The sequence below is a fragment of the Chrysemys picta genome, chromosome 12, assembly GCF_011386835.1.
Source record: "Chrysemys picta bellii isolate R12L10 chromosome 12, ASM1138683v2, whole genome shotgun sequence".
NCBI lineage: Eukaryota > Metazoa > Chordata > Testudines > Emydidae > Chrysemys > Chrysemys picta.
Window position 1 is genome coordinate 15,383,443 of NC_088802.1, and position 19,314 is coordinate 15,402,756.

The window sequence follows — 19,314 nt, forward strand, 5'->3', positions numbered from 1 at the left end:
CGGCAGAAGCCCGGCTCCACCCCCTCCCCCATCTAACTCACCTGGCCAGTGAAGTTAAGGGGAGCAACTAATTGGTAACAACAAGACGGAATGGGTTTGTGTGTGTGTGTGTGTGAGTGTAAGTGTAATATATTATATGCATATAATACAGTGTTAATGAATACATGTATTACTAATAAATGTGGCGTTTTGCCTTATTCCCCCTAAAAAGATCCTGTGCAGTACTTTAAGTACAACACCTGTAGCTACACCCAAGCTTTCCTCTTCCCCCTCTTTTTTTCCTTTCAGGTTTCTGGGACAGATTCCAAAAAACAAAACACGACTCTCTTGTGACTCTGCTCCAACCAGCTGTGTCAGAGGCTGATGGTTTGGCAGAAATAACAGATGTGTTCCATAAAAGGAATGTTGAATTGTAGGTTTTGTCTCTTCATGCTAATAGCATCACATGATTCTTGCTATTCCTCTCCTTTCCCTCTAGCATTCAGCTTCAATGAGTGCACAGAGAGGGGGAAGAATTCAAAAATTCATTGAAACCACTAGAATTACCCCAGATGCTCAGATGAAACAATCTATACTTTAGAATAAATTATTTTTATTAAAAAGGGTTCTCCTGGACTCTATATAACTCAAAGGAAAGGGGTAGTCAGCTGCTCCCCAGAGACCCTGAAGCTGTGGTGACATTTCTTGCAGATACCTAAGGTGGGGAATGATTTTTGGTTTATACTTTGATCTGGATATAAGCAAGCTCATAAATGATCTGGAAAAAGGTGTAAACAGTGAGGGAGCAAAAGTTGCAAATGATACAAAACTACTCAACATAGGTTAAGTTCAAAGCAGACTCAAAGGAGATTAGATTCAAAGGAATCTCACTGAACTGGGTGACGGGGCAACAAAATGGCAGATGAACTTCAATGTTGATAATTGCTTACAAATCATAATTTCAGCCCATGATATTTTCCACATCCCCAGTGGTGTCCAGCTGTGTGCAGGGGCAGATTACGGTTTTGTGGGGCCCTGGGCCACAGCAAGTGGGGGCCCCTCCCCACCCCTTCTGCTGCAGTCTCCCCCACACCCCCGTGCTCCTGCCGGGGACCAGAGTTGGGGTGAAGGGGCTTGCCCTGCTCCACCTGCCCGGTGCTTCAGCCAGAGAGCGGAATTAGGGCACAGGGGCTTGCCCCGCTCCACCCGCCAACCTGCCCGGTGCTCCAGCTGGAGCGCTGAGTGGGCAGAGTAGGTCAGGCCACAAGGGTGCCCATTTTTCCAGGGCCCCTCAAATTGGCCGGGGCCCCTGGGCCTGGGCCCAGTTGACCCAGCTCACACACCAAGCTCACACCCATGTGGTGCTGAGAACAGGGAGGCTCGGCAAATGGCACAGGGAAGGGCACAGACACACCAAGCTCAGACCAACGTGGTGCTGAGAACAGGCAGGCTTGGTGCATGGCACAGGGACAGGCATGGGTGTCAGGTATTTTAGGCAGTGGGGAGGCTGTGTCTCCCCAAACAGCCTAGTGTAGCCCCATGCACGCTCAGCCCCAAGGCTAGACTGGCCCCCTCCCGCAATTCTAAGCACTCTGCCCTGGCTGTCCCAGGTTGGTAGGGGCTGGCCGGCCTGCCTCCCGAAGGCACTCAGAGTGGCTGGAACTGGGGCTGCACTGCCTACTTGGCCCTTGGACTGCATTGCCCAATGCTGGGGGCACTGCAGCTGCACCGCCCGGCTCTGTGGGGCTGGCCACCCAGTGCACAGGGGTTGGGGGTAGCCAGGCTGCCTGGCACATTGGGACTGGGGATAGCCCAGCCACCCGGAGCACCGGGGCTGGGGACGGCCCAGCTGCCCAGTGCACAGGGGCTGGCTGCCTAGCACACTGGAGCTGAGGGCACTGTAACCATGCCGCCCGGCACACCAGAGCTGGGGCAGGGCAAGGGTGTTTGGTTTTCTGCAATTTGAAAATTGGCAATCCAAGCCACAGCCCACCCAGGGTGAGGTGCTGCAGCAGGGAAATAGTCTGCAGAAGCCCCACAGCTTCTTTCAGGGTTTTCCTTGGGAATTGTTCCCCCCGGAATTGAAATGGGAGGGTGGTTGAATATACAGGGGGGTGAGGGCCAATGAGGGGTGAGCCCGTGAGGGGAGTTGCTCATTCAGATCTTGCTTACAAATCATAATTTGAAATTATAAGGTTGGCCAACACTGCCGAAACAAATGCACCAACATTGTCATAAAAAAAACCCAGCTGTGTGAGGAAGCCAGTCTTTGTTCGTACATTTCAAACCTATTATGCTTTTTCAGGTACAGGTTTTTTAATCATACACTGCATATGCTTTTAAAGTGTGTATTAATGTTTCAATTTCAATTCAGATTTCCAGCCAACAACTCAACTGGCAACACTATGTAACTAGTTGACCACTGGGAGGGGTGATGGTGAAATTCGGGGGGGTGTAGGGAAATCCTTGGCAGAGGGAGGGAGCTGGCACAGCAGGAAAACAGAGTTCTCCCTTCCCCCCCATAAGGTAATGTGGAGGAGAAGAGTGCAGGGAGGGGTTGGAGGTGGGGAGGAGACCTGTGGGGAGGTCACATGTCCTCCCCTTTAGCTGGTGACCCCCCACAATGGGGAGGCACCAGCCATCTATCTTGACTTGAGACAGGGTCATGGTGCTTCAAATGAGATTTCTGCAAGAAGAGGTTGACATTTCATTAGGTCTGTGGGTATTTCCTTAAGAAAGGATTCTTATCTCCTCCTCTCCATATCTTCCGGGGAATATGTTTATGGCTCAAATTACTGTAACTTTGCAGTTACTTTCACTTTCCAACTTGGTGGCATAACTACAGGGGACAAAGTCTGAACTTGGTTTAAAACTAATGAAATGCTTTCACTGCAGATGTGAGGACCTGCAGAAGAGCTCTGTGTGAGCTCAAAAGTGTGTCTCTTACCAACAGAAATTGGTCGAAATAAATACCTCACCCACCTTGTCTCTCTAATATCCTGGGAACAACATGGATACAATAACACTGCACCCACCGAAAATGTCAAAGAAAGGACAAATATTAAATTCTTTGCCTCAGTGATTTTGGATGCAATTAACTGGATTGAATGGACAAGGAGTTTGAAAGACCAAAAACACCTTAGGGATTCTGAAGGCCTCTTGAAGGTTTGTTGTTTTTTTCTTTGAAGGATTCATCTGGTAGGTTAGATTTGATAATATGTTTTGGTAGGTGTTTGGGAAGGTTTGAGATTGGGAGAAGGAGGTTCAGTTGAGGAAGTGGAACACTACTTGAGCTGGTTATGTTTTGATGGAATTGAAGTGGGAAAACTTTTAATTGCAGACCACTTTCTGCGGAGAATAGTGTACTTGCTACTGCTACTTTTGTCTTTTTTTATTATATTTTTATCTGTTCAGGGCATCTAGAGCCTTGGATCAACTTTTTTATGCTGTATATTTAGAAAAGAAAAGCAATAAATGAATCCCAATAACCTCCTGGATAAAATATATTTTATTCTGAATATAAATGTGGTAATAAAGTACAATAAAAGTGATATGGTAAGCTATGTTTCCCATATGTGATATTGTACTTTAACATGCAATTACTATGTTATATGGCATTTCTAATTAGCTCTTTTGCTATTCTATTTAGCTCAGCAACAGTGGACTTGATCCTTTTCTTATTGAAGTCAAAGAAAAATGTGTAAATAATTTTGTTTGGATCAGGATTAGGCCCCATTAATTATAAATAGCAACAAATCAGGTTCTTGAATCTTACTGTACAATATAACAAGGAGTCTGGTGGCACCTTAAAGACTAACAGATTTATTTGGGCATAAGCTTTCGTGGGTTAAAAACCTCACTTCGTCGGTTTTTACCCATGAAAGCTTATGCCCAAATAAATCTGTTAGTCTTTAACGTGCCACCAGACTCCTTGTTGTTTTTGTAGAAACAGACTAACACGGCTACCCCCTGATACTGTACAATATAGAATCATATAGACCTATTGTAATCTAATTAAGTGATGTATTACATGGTACAAACAAGCTTGTAACTGTCATGTGACTATAGACTTTTGCTTTAATTGAAGGCAAAAAGGTATAGAAAAATGTGTAAAATATATCACCTGGGGCTAAATATTTCCCAAACTTTTCAAAACAGTACTATTTTGAGTACATAGTTGAATTAGCAATTCAATGTAGAAGCTTTCTACCAATTTTGATCAAAATTAGACTGTTTCTCTGAGCCCTGGCCCTTTTTGTGATTTTATGATTTTTTGCAGCTCAGATGCCCAAAAACATTTAGATATTATGTCACATAGAAAAATGGCCCCACTTCCAGCATGTACAACCACCGTGGTGGTGACTACCAGATATGAGTCTAAAGTGGTAGCAATGAATTTTTTCTAGTTGATGGGTTCCGTTAACTCATTAATAAGACCCCTTTTTAAAGAAATCTGGCTGGTAGACTAATTAGAAAAAATGCACTGATGTGTGAAATTAATTGTAAACTAAATGGATTAAAGTTGGTTTTGTTTCAGTAATGTCAAACCCCATTTAAACCAGTTTAGCTTAATTCAGTAAATTTCTGGTTAGTTGGTTAGCTGGTTTGGATGCACCACCAGTCTCTGTTGGACAGTTTGCCCTTCATGATGCTTGGATGAATCCTTCGTCTCTGTTTATTCCATCTGGCCTTTGGGTTTCACCAGTCAGATGTGTATGTGTGGGCGGCTGTGTGTGATGCCTTCTTGGGGCATCCAGAACTGTAAGTCGCCCTGTTATCCCTCTGTCCTAGCAAAAGTGGGATCTGCTGGTGCTAAACTGAGGGACAGCTCCCTGTCACCCCAATCTGGTAGCCACATGAGCAAAGTCTTCAGGCCTTTGCCAGTCCTTGCTTTGCCTTGTAGATTAAACCTGGGTGCACTTTACTTCCCAAACTCCCCAGAAGCATCTCCCTGCAGCATCCAGGCCCATCATTGGATGTTTACAGCAATTACCAAATCCACTGTCTCTAAAGCATACACACCAGTTTTCCTGACTTAACCAGGAATAAGCGCTCTACTTAATATAACGGCACTGAGCTTATGGTAAAATAAAGAGGTTTATTATCAAAGGACAGAGATTTAAGTGATACGAAGCAAGAAGAATAATAGAAACAGAAAATGGTTGAAAATGAAACAAAGGTAATGTTACACTTTCTAGTGACTAAAATTTAACAGGTTACACACCTTTTCTACAGCAGTTTTCTCACCTAAATCCTCTTCTCAGTGTCACAGGCCCATCTGTCCCCACCACCTCCAGACCAGGATCCAGCTTTCATGGATCTCAAAGAGCACCAATCTCTTTGTTCCCTCAGTGAAGGATAACCCAACAGTTTCCCCCCCTCCTTACAGTCCAGTAAGATTTTGAAATGTATCCTTAGAAGGGTACCCCCGGACAAAGGTCTCCTCTCCCACTGGTGAGTAAATGACAGACTATCTCATCCTTCTGCTTTTCCTGTTCAGTGAGTGTGCAAATATAATTATTATTGTATTTGGCTCACCCTGGTCCATTTACATTTGAGACCCAGGCAAACAGGCCACTCACCATTCCTTAGTCTGGGACTAACTTGTTTACCAACCCTGCCTGTCTTCATGATTAGAGCATATTTTCAGTATACAGAAGTAACCGTTTAATTGTGATCCATGCATATATAATAAGAACATAAGAATGGCCATACTGAGTCCGAGAATATTGAAGGAATTGGCACGGGAAATAGCAGGCCCGTTAGCGATAATATTTAATGAATCTGTAAACTCGGGGGTGGTCCCGTTAGACTGGAGAATAGCTAATGTGGTTCCTATTTTCAAAAAAGGGAAAAAAAGTGATCCGGGTAACTACAGGCCTGTTAGTTTAACATCTGTAGTGTGCAAGGTGTTAGAGAAAATTTTGAAGGAGAAATTAGTTGAGGACCTGGAGGGTAGTGGCAATTGCGATAATTTACAACATGGTTTTACGAAGGGCAGATCGTGCCAAACGAATCTGATCTCCTTCTTTGAGAAGGTAACGGATTTATTAGATAAGGGAAATGCGGTGGACCTAATATACCTGGATTTCAGTAAAGCGTTTGATACTGTACCCCATGAGGAATTATTGGTTAAACTGAAAAACATGGGGATCGATTTGAAAATCCAGAGATGGATAAGGAATTGGTTAATGGGGAGAATGCAGCGGGTCGTATTGAAGGGTGAACTGTCGGGTTGGAGGGAGGTTACCAGTGGAGTTCCCCAAGGTTCGGTTTTGGGACCCATTTTATTTAATCTATTTATAACTGACCTCGGAACCGATTGCAGGAGTAGGCTGGTAAAGTTTGCGGATGATACGAAGGTGGGAGGCGTTGTAAATTCGGAGGAGGATAGGGATATCCTGCAGGGAGACTTGAATGAGCTTGTGAATTGGAGTGTCAGAAATAGGATGAAATTTAATAGTGAAAAGTGTAAGGTGATGCATTTGGGGATGACCAATAACAATTTTAGTTACAAGATGGGGACGCATTGGTTAGAAGTAACGGAAGAGGAGAAGGACCTAGGGGTCCTTGTAGACCGCAGGATGACTATGAGTCGACAGTGTGACGTGGCGGTGAAAAAAGCCAATGCTGTCTTGGGATGCATTAGGCGAGGTATATCTAGTAGGGATAAGGAGGTCCTGCTTCCGTTGTACAAGGCGCTGGTGAGACCTCATTTGGAGTACTGTGTGCAGTTCTGGTCTCCCATGTTTAAAAAAGATGAACTCAAACTGGAACGGGTGCAGAGAAGGGCCACTAGGATGATCAGAGGAATGGAAAACCTGTCGTATGAAAGGAGACTAGAGGAGCTTGGGTTGTTTAGTCTGACCAAGCGAAGGCTGAGGGGGGATATGATTGCTATCTTTAAATATATTAGAGGGATTAATACAAGGGAGGGAGATGAATTATTCCAGCTTAGTACTAACGTGGATACGAGAACGAATGGATATAAACTGGCCGTGGGGAAGTTCAGGCTTGAAATTAGACGAAGGTTTCTGACCGTCAGAGGGGTGAAATATTGGAACGGCCTTCCGAGGGAAACGGTGGGGGCGAGGGACTTGTCTGGCTTTAAGATTAAGTTAGATAAGTTTATGGAGGGAATGGTTTAATGGTAAAACATAGTTGTCAAGGAAAACCAAGCAATGGTAGGTAAATAGCATAATGGCTAAAAGGGGACAGGATGGAGACTCTTGCCTATATGCTCGGGGTCTTACTGATCGCCATATTTGGGGTCGGGAAGGAATTTTCCTCCAGGGCAGATTGGCTGAGCCTCTGGAGGTTTTTCGCCTTCCTCCGCAGCATGGGGCAGGGATCTCTAGCAGGAGGGTCTCTGCCGATTGAGGTCACTAATAACAGGATTGGGGACTTCAGCAGCAGAGTCCAGGGAAGGGGCGGGGATGGTTTTATGGCCTGCAGCGTGCAGGGGGTCAGACCAGATGATCATAATGGTCCCTTCTGACCTTAAAGTCTATGAGTCTATGAGTCTATGAGTCAGACCAAAAGTCCATCTAGCCTAGTCTCCTGTCTTCCAACAATGGCCAATGCCAGGTGCCCTAGAGGAAATGAACAGAACAGGTAATCATCAAGTGATCCATCCCCTGTCGTCCAGTCCCAACTTCTTGCAAACAGATGCCAGGGACACCATCCCTGTCTATCTTGGCTAATAGCCATCTATGGACCTATCCTCCATGAGGTGGGAGGGATAGCTCAGTAGTTTGAGCATTGGCCTGCTAAACCCAGCGTTGTGAGTTCAATCCTTGAGGAGGCCATTTAGGGATCGGGGGGAAATCTATCTGGGGATTGGTCCTGCTTTGAGCAGGGGGTTGGACTAGATGATCTCCTGAAGTCCCTTCCAACCCTGGTATTCTATGAATTTATCTAGTTCTTTTTGAACCCTGTTATAATCTTGGTCTTCACAAGACTTCAAGACAAGACATTCATCACACAATGAATCTGATAACCATTTCAATATGTTTTCATTTGATACCTTACACAACATTCTGTATAGATAAATATAATGACAGTGACGTCTTAGGTGTAATGAATTTGTCAGGCTTGGGTGGCTCTTGATCTGCAAGGAGTCTACATCCCTTTGGGATTTGTCACATTAATGATGAGATGAATGGGGCAGCTCAGTCCTCTCACAGCTCTTGTTTCAAGTTTTCTACAAATACAGGTAGGAATTGCTTTATCGTTCTATACTTGTCTTGTGTTTTGAAAGTTTTATTTATAACCATAAGGGCTAGAGAGTGACTTTAAAAGGAAGCTGACATTCTAGTGAAGATGGGAGCCTAAAAAGAGTGTGAGGTCTCTGACTTAGCATGAACCCATCTAATTCAAGCCCTGCACATTGCAACAGATTAATGCTTCGCACTACAAGTTCCCATCCAATATGTTTTGTTTGGTTTTTAAATCACAAATGTTCATTAAAGTTTTACTAATGAATAAGTTTAAATAAGTGGTTTCACTGGTAACATCTATATACTCTAGGGTTTATATACTATGTTCTGTTTTAGAATATTCTATTCTTTAAAGTCCAGGATGATAGTTGACTTGTCTCTGCAATATGTTAATTTTTCTCTTTTAATTCTGTCATTCAGAACAAGTTACAATGAAGATGAAGTTTTCCACATGCCTCCAGATCTCCACTGTGAGCTCTTCTCTGGCTGGTTACATCATCTTCTTCATTTTGCTACCTGCTCACACACTGGAATCAGGTAGCAATTTTCTCACTCTTTCAATGTGTTTTGTGTTGTTTCTTGTGCAAATTATTGGCTCAGCTAAGTGTGTCGATTCCACCATTTAGGTGTAAAACCAAATGATTTTACATGAAAACTGACATACTCCCTATACCTGGAAAAATCCATATATCCCAGGGTTGCCGGGTGTCTGGTTTTGAACTGGAAAGTCCAGTCGAAAAGGGGACTTGACAGTGTCCAGTCAGCACTACTCACCAGACACCAAAAAGTTCAGTTATCTGAGTAACCATCTGCAATCTGCTTCCCTTCTGCCGCTGGGAAGGCAGGAAGAGCAGCTGCTACTGGAGTTGGAGGAGCTCCCAGCAACTACCTGGCTCCAGCAGAGAGAGGTACTGAAGGCCAGCGCCCAAGCAGAGGGCTTGTGAAGAGCATTTGAGGAGTGGGGCTGGTGGCAGGACTCACCACCCAGCCCTCTTTCTCAGCCAACTTGTGTCCCGCCCCTAGGATGCTGCCCTCATCCTTCCCCAGTCACCCTCCACCCCTTGAGCACGACTCTCCCTCCCCCGTCCTGCCCCAGTCACCCCCACCAACTCCTGGAGCATGACTCTCCCTCCCCCATCCTGCCCCAGCCACCCCCACCCACCCCTGGAGCACGACTCTCCCTCCTCCATCCTTCCTCAGTCACCCCCACCCATCCCTGGAGCATGACTCTCCCTCCCCCGTCCTTCCTCAGTTCCCCCACCCACCCCTGGAGCACGACTCTCCCTCCCCCGTCCTTCCTCAATCACCCCCACCCAACCCTAGAGCATGACTCTCCCTCCCCCATCCTGCCCCAGCCACCCCCACCCACCCCTGGAGCACGACTCTCCCTCCCCCATCCTTCCTCAGTCACCCCCACCCATCCCTGGAGCATGACTCTCCCTCCCCCGTCCTTCCTCAGTTCCCCCACCCACCCCTGGAGCACGACTCTCCCTCCCCCGTCCTTCCTCAGTCACCCCCACCCAACCCTAGAGCATGGCTCTCCCTCCCCCATCCTGCCCCAGTCACCCCCACCTACCCCTGGAGCACGGCTGTCCCTCCCCCATCCTGCCCCAGTCACTCTGCCACCCCTGGAGCTCTGGTCTCCCCCTCACATCCTTCCCCAGTCACCTCCACCCCTGGAGCTTTGTTCATCTTCCCCCATCCTGCCTCAGTCACCCTTCCACCCCTGGAGCTCGGTTCTCCCTCCCCCTACTTCCCCAGTCACCCCCACCCCTGGAGTTCAGCTCTCCCTCGCCCATCCTTCCCATGTGTGACAGGATAGGGAGTTAGGAGTATTGACCTGGGAATGTTGCATGGGAGTTTTACTGGTACTGTCTGCATTGGTGCTGGCTGGTAGTGGAATATCAGGGTGTGACTTCACCTGAGGGATGATATGTGAGCAGGTAACCTGAGCCCAGGAGGGGGTTGGAGCCAGGTGACACCTTCTGCCCTGGAAACTGGACAAAGGCTGGAGGAGTGGCCAGGGGTGTGTGACTGGGTGAGACTGATGGAGGGGGTTTTTCAGTTTGGAGCTAGCTGGGGAAACGGAGGGAGGCCCAGAACTGGGGTCTGGGCTCCCTACCCTGAAGATGGACCTGACTGAGGGGTTCTGTTTTCTGTACCTACAAGCTCTGTTTTGGACTGTGTTCCTGTCATCTAATAAACCTTCTGTTTTACTGGCTGGCTGAGAGTCACGGTAAATTGCAGGAAGTGGGGGTGTGTGGGGCCCTGACTCCCCCACACTCTGTGAAAACTGATGGTAGTGGTGAGATGTACTGAACCCTGTGGATGGTGCGTCCTGCAGTAAGTGATTGGAGAGTAGTAAAATGAAGGGGAATTAATGAGGACCAGGTGTGCTGAAGGCTAAGAGGAGTGATTTTGGGGGGTGGAGAAGTGCTACGCTTAACCCCTGGGAGGGTATGACCAGCTAGAAGGACTGTTGCAGTAATGGAGTCCCACTGGGGACTGCAGTGATCGATTCCAGAAGCAGAGGAGTCTGCAGCTTGACCCTGGGAGAAAGAAGGACTGTTGCAGTTATGGGGTTCCCCTGGTGGTGGTTCCGGGGGGGGAGGAGTCTGCGGCTTGACCCTGGAAGAGAGGTGGTGACCTGGAGAAAGGCTGGCACACTAGGGGTTCTTCCTGGAAACCATGGGGAGCTGAGAGCACACAGGCATGTGAGTCCACAGCAACTTGGGAACAGCGGGAAGATGTATAACCATCGCCTTAAGAGGGACCTGGTACAGCTGTGCAAACAGAGAGGCCTGCACATTGGAAACCTCACCAAAGAACAGCTGATTGCCCAGCTGGAGGAGGAGGATTGCTCAGAGAGCCTATGGCTAAGGGAGGGCCTGGAAGGAGCCCGGTGAACACCGGGGGCACCCTGACCCCCGCGACCAGCAGGGGATCCTCACGGCAGAGCTCCCCATTGCTGGAGCTGAGGCAGCTGGAATGGGAGAGGGAGTTAAAACTGAAAGAGCTGGAGAATCGGGAGAAACAGCATCAGTATGAACTGGAGAATCGGGAGGATCAGGAGAAACAGCGGCAGCATGAACTGGAGTTGGAAGGCTGAGGAACAGCAGCCCCCTGCTCCGGTGAGTGAGGAGGGACCCAGGACTTCATGGAGTTTGATAAGCGCATCCTGTCACAGTTTAAGGAAGGTGAGGACATAGATGAATTCCTGATTGCCTTTGAGAAGGCCTGCAAACTGCACAGGGTTGACCCTGCAGACAGGCTCCGGTTTCTCACCCCCTTACTGGACCCCAAAGCCATGGGGATGTACAGCTGAATGGAAGAGGTGGAGGCAGGGGTCTATGAACTGTTCAAAAAGGCCCTGCTACGCAAGTTTGGGATGACTCCTGAGACATACCGGAAAAAGTTCTGGAGTCAGTGTAAAACCCCTGAGGACACACATCTGGAACTGTTCCTCCTAATGGAGGGATACATCCACAAGTGGGCAGATGGGGCCCAGACTAAGGAAGACATAGTTAAACTGATTGTACTGGAACAACTGTATGAACATTGCCCATCCAACCTGAGGATATGGTTGGTGGACAAAAAGCCAGAGGACCTTTAGAGCGCAGGCAGCTGGCCAACGAGTTTGTGGACAGCTGGTCAGGGGGTAGAAAAGAAGAGTCCCAAAAGAATAAGCCCACCATGATGCAGAGAGAGAGAAAGTCACCTTGGGACCCCCCAAAGGGGGAATATGGAGAACCCCCTCCCAAAAGGAACAACAGGCATCAGGACCAACCGCCCTGCTTGAGGGGACCAACGGAACATGAACTGCTATTACTATGGCCAGAGAGGCCACATATGGACCCAGTGCCCCAAACTCAAGGACAGACTGAGCAGACAGGATCAACACAGGGTTAACTGGGTAGAGACACAGCCAGAAGAGGGGAAGGCTTTCCAGGCAGGGGGGGCTGGTGTGACGTTATTGACATAAACTGGGACCATATAGATCATTGTTGCAACCAAGGTCCTGTAGTGGCACCCAAATCTTGTATAAAGGGGGTCAAATGGGGTGTCTAAGACAAGGTTATGGTTTACGGGTTATGATTATGCTCTCGGTATGTGTGTATCAGTTTTGTAGTTGAAGTTATAAATATTGGCTCTATACTGTCTGTATGGCAAACTTATGCTATGTTTCTGGGTGACATCCCAGACAAGCTGGGATTAGCTCTGCCTAGCCTGCTTGATGGCCCATTAAGGGCCATCAGCTATACAATGGACCCACCCAAATATGCCTTCAGACTCCGCAAAATATGCAGGAACTGGCCCATGTGACTCCAGACTCCATTTTGCTGTAATTTTCCACAATAAGAACAAAGAGGTGTTCTTACACCTGGAAAAGACTATATAAGGTTGACGCCTCATCTCCATTTCATCTTCAATCCTGCTTCTTACCTCTGGAGGGACTTTGCTACAAACTGAAGCTCTGAACAAAGGACTGAGGACCCATCCCAGCTGGGGATGTATCCCAGAGACTTGATTTGAACCTGCAGTTTATTCTATCACTGCTGCAAGCCTGAACCAAGAACTTTGCCATTACTGTATGTAATTGCTTCCATTTAACCAATTCTAACTCTTATCTCTATCTTTTTTCCTTTTATGAATAAATCTTTAGATTTTAGATTCTAAAGGATTGGCAACAGCGTGATTTGTGGGAAAGATCTGAGTTGTATATTGACCTGGAGTCTGGGGCTTGGTCCTTTGGAATCGAGAGAACCTTTTTTGTGTATATTGAGATATTGGTTTTCATAACTATTTGTCCCCATAACGAGTGGCACTGCTGCTGATACTGGAAAACTGGAGTGTCTAAGGGAATTGTTTGTGTGACTTGTAGTTAGCCAGTGGGGTGAGACCGAAGTCCTGTTTGCCTGGCTGGTTTGGTTTGCCTTAAAGGTGGAGAAACCCCAGCCTTGGGCTGTGACTGCCCTGTTTTAGCAATTTGTCCTGAATTGACACTCTCAGTTGGGTCCCGCCAGAGCTGCATCGTCACAGCTGGCAGCTTACCAACTGCTCCACAGGGACGAATTTCCCAGACCAACTCCTCTGGGGGGCTCGATGCGCCTGACTCAAGGTTCTCAGTTTACAGGGTGGGCGCGGGACTGTCCCTGTGGAGCGAGTGCCTTGTTACCATAGAGGTGAATGGGAGGAAGGTCAATGGATACTGGGACACGGGCGCTAGGTGACGCTGGCCCAGCCTGCCCAACACCTATCTGACCCTGACAGGTGTGGAAGGGACCCCATTCAAGGTGCCCATGGTGAGAGTACATCTGAAATGGGGGACCAAGGAGGGCCCCAAGGATATTGGGATGCACCCTCATTTGCCCACTGAGGTGTTGATCAGGAGGACTGGCCAAGCAACCCCCATAACATCCTAGTTGTGACCCGTAGCCAGAGCCAGTGAGGGGCAGTATGCCCTGACATTGGGGATGGTACATCACCAGAGACACAGGACCGTACTCTAGTCAGGAGAGAGCACCCAGGGACAAGGCTCAGGGGGGCTGCGGCTTCAGACCCAGCCAGTGAGAGGGAGCAGGTCCTCATTCCTTCCCCAGATGCTGAGTTCCAGGCCAAGTTGCAGAAAGTTCCATCCTTGCAGAAGCTAAAGGACCTGGCTGGCCCCAGTGCGGCACAGACCATGGGGAGAGGTTGCCAGGAGAGGTTCCTGTGGAAGAAGGGATTCCTGTACCGAGAATGGGCTCCCCCAGGGAAGTGGTGTCGTGGGGGATCCAGAGGTAGCTGGTGGTCCCCCAGAAGTATCGCTGCAAGCTACTGTACCTGGTCCATGACATCCCTCTCTAAGGGCACCAGGAAATCTGGTGCACCAGGCAGAGGCTGCTAAAGAATTTTTACTGGCCTGGAGTCTTTAATACAGTCCAACAGTATTACAGATCCTGTGACCCCTGTCAGAGGGTGGGGAAGGCCCAGGACAAGGGGAAAGCAGCTTTGAGACCTCTGCCCATTATAGAGGAGACTTTTCAGAAGCTGGCTGTGGACAAAGTGGGGCCTTCTCAGCAAGACAACCCGGTCAGGGGAGAAATACATTCTGGTGGTGGTAGATTTTGCTATCCGCTATCCCAAGGCAGTGGCCTTGTCTTCTATGGAAGCAGACACCATGGCAGATGCACTGCTGATCATTTTCAGCCAAGTGGGGTTCCCCAAGGAAGTCTTGACAGACCAAGGATACAACTTCATGTCAGCGCTACTCCACTGCTTGTGGGAAAAATGTGGGGTCCGGCACATCTGAGCCTCAGCTATCACCCCCAGTACAATGGCCTGGTGGAGAGGTTCAATGGAACTCTAAAGTTGATGCTGAAAACCTTTATGAACCAGCCCCCACAACATTGGGACAAGTACTTACCTCACCTGCTGTTTGCGTACAGGGAAGTGCCCTAGGAGTCTAGTGAGTTTTCGCCTTTTGAACTGTTATATGGAAGAAGGATAAGGGGGCCCCTGGACCTGATGAGAGATGAATGGGAGGGGAAGGCCACTCCCGATGGAGAATCAGGGAGTATGTGGTAGTGTATGTCTTGACTTTCCGTGAAAGACTTGCTGAGATCATGGGATTGGCCAAGGAGAATCTGGCCAGAGCCCAGAGGAAACAGAAGGTCTGGTATGACCACATGGCACGGGCCTGTGCCTACGCCACTGGAGACCAGGTGATGGTTTTCATCCCAGTGAGAAGAAACATACTACAGGCCACCTGGAAAGGCCCTTTCAAGGTTGTCAAGCAACTAAATGAGGTAAATTATGTGGTGGAACTGTCTAAACTGGCACACATCCACCAGGTGTACCATGTTAATATGATGAAGCCATATTATGATGGGGGAATGTGGTGTTAGCTGTGTATGGACATTGGGAGGAGCAGGGAGATGACCCATTAGTAGATCTATTCCCTGAGACAGGAGCTGGCTCTCCCTGGAAGCAATTCCCCTCTCTGATCAACTAACCCCTGCCCAGCAAGCTGAGATCAGAGGGGTACTGCATTTGTACCGACAGCTGTTTTCCAACCAGCCTGGACTCACTAATCTGAGTGTCCACCGGGTAGAGACAGGATCGCACCCGCCTGTAACATGCTCTCCCTTCCGAGTCACAGGGGAAACTGCTCAGGATGTGGAAAGAGAGGTCAGGGACATGCTGGCTTTGGGGGTGATCCAGCCATCTTCCAGCCCTCGGGCCTCGCCTGTGGTGCTGGTCCCCAAAAAGGATGGGTTGATCCAGTTCTGTGTGGACTATCGGAAGCGTAATGCCATCACTGTATCTGATGCCTACCCCATGCCCAGGCCTGACCAGCTCCTAGTCAAGTTGGGAGGAGTTCGCTACTTTACCACCATGGATCTTAAAAAGGGCTACCGGCAAGTGCCACTGGATGCAGATGTGAGGCTGATATCTGCCTTTATCACCCCTCTGGGGATCTATGAGTTCCTGACTCTGCCTTTCAGCCTCAAGGGGGTGCCTGCTACCTTTCAGCGTCTGGTGGATCAGCTACTGAGCGGGACGGAGAGTTTTGCCATGGCATACATTGATGATATCTGTGTCTTTAGCCAGACTAGGGAGGACCATGTGTCCCAGGTTAAACAAGTGTTGGACTGACTCCAAGAGGATGGGCTGACCATAAATGCTGAGAAGTGCAAGGTGGGGATGGCTGAAGTATCTTGCCTGGTCCACTGGGTGGGGAGCAGCTACCTAAAGCCAGAATGAACCAAGGTGGAGGCGATCAGAAACTGGCCCACGCCGCAAACCAAAAAGCAGGTCCAGGCCTTTATTGGGATGGCGCTGTATTATCGAAGATTTGTGCCCCAGTTTAGCTCCATAGACACCCCCATCACTGAGCTATGCAAGAAGGGGTGTCTCTCCCCTTTTTCATCCACCTGCATTAACACTGCACCCAGCCCTGTGTCTGAGGCATCAGTAAACACCGTAAAGGGCTTGTCAAAGTCTGGGTTTACCAGAACTGGGTCACTGACCAGAGACTCCTTTGGCGCACAAAGAGCCCTCTGGCACTGCTCGATCCAGACCACCTAGTCCGCCCCCTCCCCCTGAATGCTCCCCACGAACAATTGATTCACGGGAAGCCTGAAACAGGGGGGCAGCAGGTAAGCTGGGGCAGTGGCGGGGGGGGGGGGGGGGGCGCGAGGAGACGCGGCCCAGTCTGGCCTCCCCTGGCCAAGAGGCTCTGGCTCTGGCCCTGGCATCTCTGGCCCGGCTCAACTCGGGCCCTGGGGAGCCGGCCCTGGTTCTGGCCGAGAGGCTCCTGCCCACCCTGGCCCCGGCGGCTCCAGCCCAACTCGGCTCGGGCCCCAGTTCCGGTTCCGACCCTGGCTGAGCGGCTCCGGCACCAGCCGGCGGCCAAGCACCCTCAGCCCCGGTCCCAGCGACTCTGGTCCAGCTCGGTTCCGGCCCCGGTTCCGGCCGAGCGGCTCCGGCCTGGCACCGACACCAGTCCTGGCCGAACACCACCGGCCCCAGCGGCTCCGGCTCCGGCTCCAGCCCAGACCCAACCCCCACGACCCCTCCCTATTTTCCCGGACATGTCCAGCTTTTTGGAATTTCCTCCTGGACAGGGATTTGAAGACCAAAAAGCCGGACATGTCCGGGAAAATCCATACGTATGGTAACCCTAATCACGTCACCTGCACCCCTCAAGCACGGCTCTCTCTCCCCCGTCCTCCCCTAATCACTCCTCCACCCCTCATGCTTGGCTCTCCCTCCCCCATCCTTCCCCAGACACCCCCACCACTGGAGCTCGGCTCTCCCTCCCTCGCTCTGCCCCAGTCACTACCCCACCCCTGGAGCTTGGCTCTCCCTTGCCCATCCTGCCCAAGTCACCCCCACCCCTGGAGCTCGGCTCTCCCTCCAACCTCCTGCCCCAGTCACCCCTACACCCCTGGAACTCGGCTCTGCCTCCTCCATCCTGCACTAGTCACTGCTTCAACCCTAGAATGTGGCTTTTCCTTCCCCATCCTGCCCCAGTCATTACCATGCCTGGAGTGTGACTCTCCCTCCCGCATCCTACACCGGTCACTCTTCCACCCCTGGAGATTGGCTTTCCCTTCTCCATCCTGCCCCAGTCACCCCCACACCCATAGAACTCGCCTCTCCCTTCCCCATCCTGCCCGAGTCACTCACCCCCACCCTTGGAGCTTGGCTCTCCCTCCCCTGTCCTGCCCCAGTCACCCCCACCCCGGAGCTTGGCTCTTCTTCCCTGTCCTGCCTCAGTCACCCCCATCCCCGGAGCTCAGCTCTTCCTTCCCCCATCCTGTCATCCAGTCACTCCTCCCCCATAGAGCCCTGCTTTGCCCTTGGGGGAAGGAGGTGGAGAGAGCAGCAAGTGGCGGACGGGGAAAGAGGAGCAGGGCAGCGGCAATTCCAACTCTCAGTTCTTGTTTTTCACAAATTGGAAAGTGGGCTATCCTACCACCTACAACATCCTCAGTTCACCCTGTTCTCAAAGCCTAGGAGAAGATATAGACCTGACTGTGTGTCTTGAAGGTCAACAGACTTAATCTCCATCAGACACAGAGGAAAATGAGTTCCCAAGACTGGATTCTTCACTGAAAATGACCTGTAATGATATCTTCTACCCCCCACTCCCCATTGAGTAACCAGCAGAGCCTGGTCTGAGATGAATTGGAGCTCAGTTCAATCCGCCTGATGTGAAACTAGCTGAGCTGTGTCGGTACTAGTGTACTTTGCCTGGGTACCTGTTCACTGCTTCCCACTTGTAAGTGAAGTGGAGGAATTAGGAAGAAGGAATCAGTGACCATCTTGCTTCTGAGCTGGAGATGAACCATCACTGGGTCCCCAGTTTCATTTAAGGAACAAAAGGTTTTTTCAGCTGCCACCACTTTCAGACAGGGCACCATTTTCAGAAAGCTGTTCTCCCACAAAGTCAGAGCTTTATGAAAAGATGTCCAGTTTCCCCAGGGGAGCTGCAGTTGGCACATTGCCTGGTTTGGAATCTGGGGGAGCAATCATAATTCCCCACTATCAGACCTGATTCTTCTGATTGCCAGGTTCCTGGACCCCCTTCACAGGGGAAGCTGGGGTTGGAGTATCTGGGGGCTCATCAGTACCTCCCCAAAGTACTCCCATTCTCAGCTCAGAATGACTGGGCGAGGGAGGGTTGAGACCAGTCCCACTGGTAAGGACCCAGACATTCCCCTGTAGCCAGATGGATCTGGTCACTTGGGTCAGGCTTCACATTGCCATGGATGCACTGTAAATAAATGTTCTTCTCAGTGAGCCCAGTAACATGTACCAAGTGGTCCCCCGCCCCCCGCCACCTCCCAACACACTCTGGGAATATTTTTGCAGAGTGATCCATCAGGATGAGTTCCACAACTTCAGCACTGGATAATATCTCTGACTTCAGGCACCACCAGTACAGGTGCCAAAGCTTCTGGGCCACCATAAAAGCTGGACTCCTCAGGGATACTCTTGTTCCCAAAAGGGTTGGTGCTCTCAGTGACGTCCAGGCATCCAAATGGCCATTTTGACCTGGGCATAGTCCATGACCACAACCATATCAAGGCTTCATTATGTGGCCTGTGCTGCCATGGTTAAAATTGAGCCAACCATGGCCCATTGCTCAGGCAGGCACTGTGCCACCATGGCAACCCACTCAAAAGTCATGAGAGAGGCCTCAGGGTCATCCTCTGGGCCTATCTGAATAAGTCTTGCTGGAACAACTGGAGTCAGTGGGATGGGGCCCGCAGCCCAGTCACTCTGGAGGTGGTGAGGAAGTCAAAACTTGCTGAACCAGGCACTGCCACTGTTCCTGTTTCTGGGCCACCAGATCCCAGTTCTGCTGCTATTGTTGTTGCTCAGCGATGGCTGTTGTGGTTGCTCTTAGTTGGCCTGCTGCTGGTGGTTCTCCACCATCCACTTTAACTCCAAGTCCAGATCCATGTGGCACCAAACCACCCCATCAGACCTTGAGGGGGTCATTGATATGGACCAGTTGGGCTTCTCGCTTCCACAAGGCTTAGATCGATGCCCACATTTTTCACCACGTGTGCCCAGGTCACTACTGAGTTGGGAACAAACCACCACTGGCTCCTTATTCAGG

The 19,314-nt window shown here is 49.8% G+C and overlaps 2 protein-coding genes across 2 annotated transcripts in view; one reads left to right on the plus strand and one right to left on the minus strand.

The window, feature by feature from the left end:
- Positions 1-19,314, minus strand: part of LOC101942541 (butyrophilin subfamily 1 member A1-like) — a 343,737-nt gene that overhangs the window by 225,479 nt on the left and 98,944 nt on the right. The gene's annotated exons all lie outside the window — the stretch shown is intronic.
- LOC135975014 (butyrophilin subfamily 1 member A1-like) overlaps positions 1-19,314 on the plus strand; it is a 190,929-nt gene that overhangs the window by 148,140 nt on the left and 23,475 nt on the right. The gene's annotated exons all lie outside the window — the stretch shown is intronic.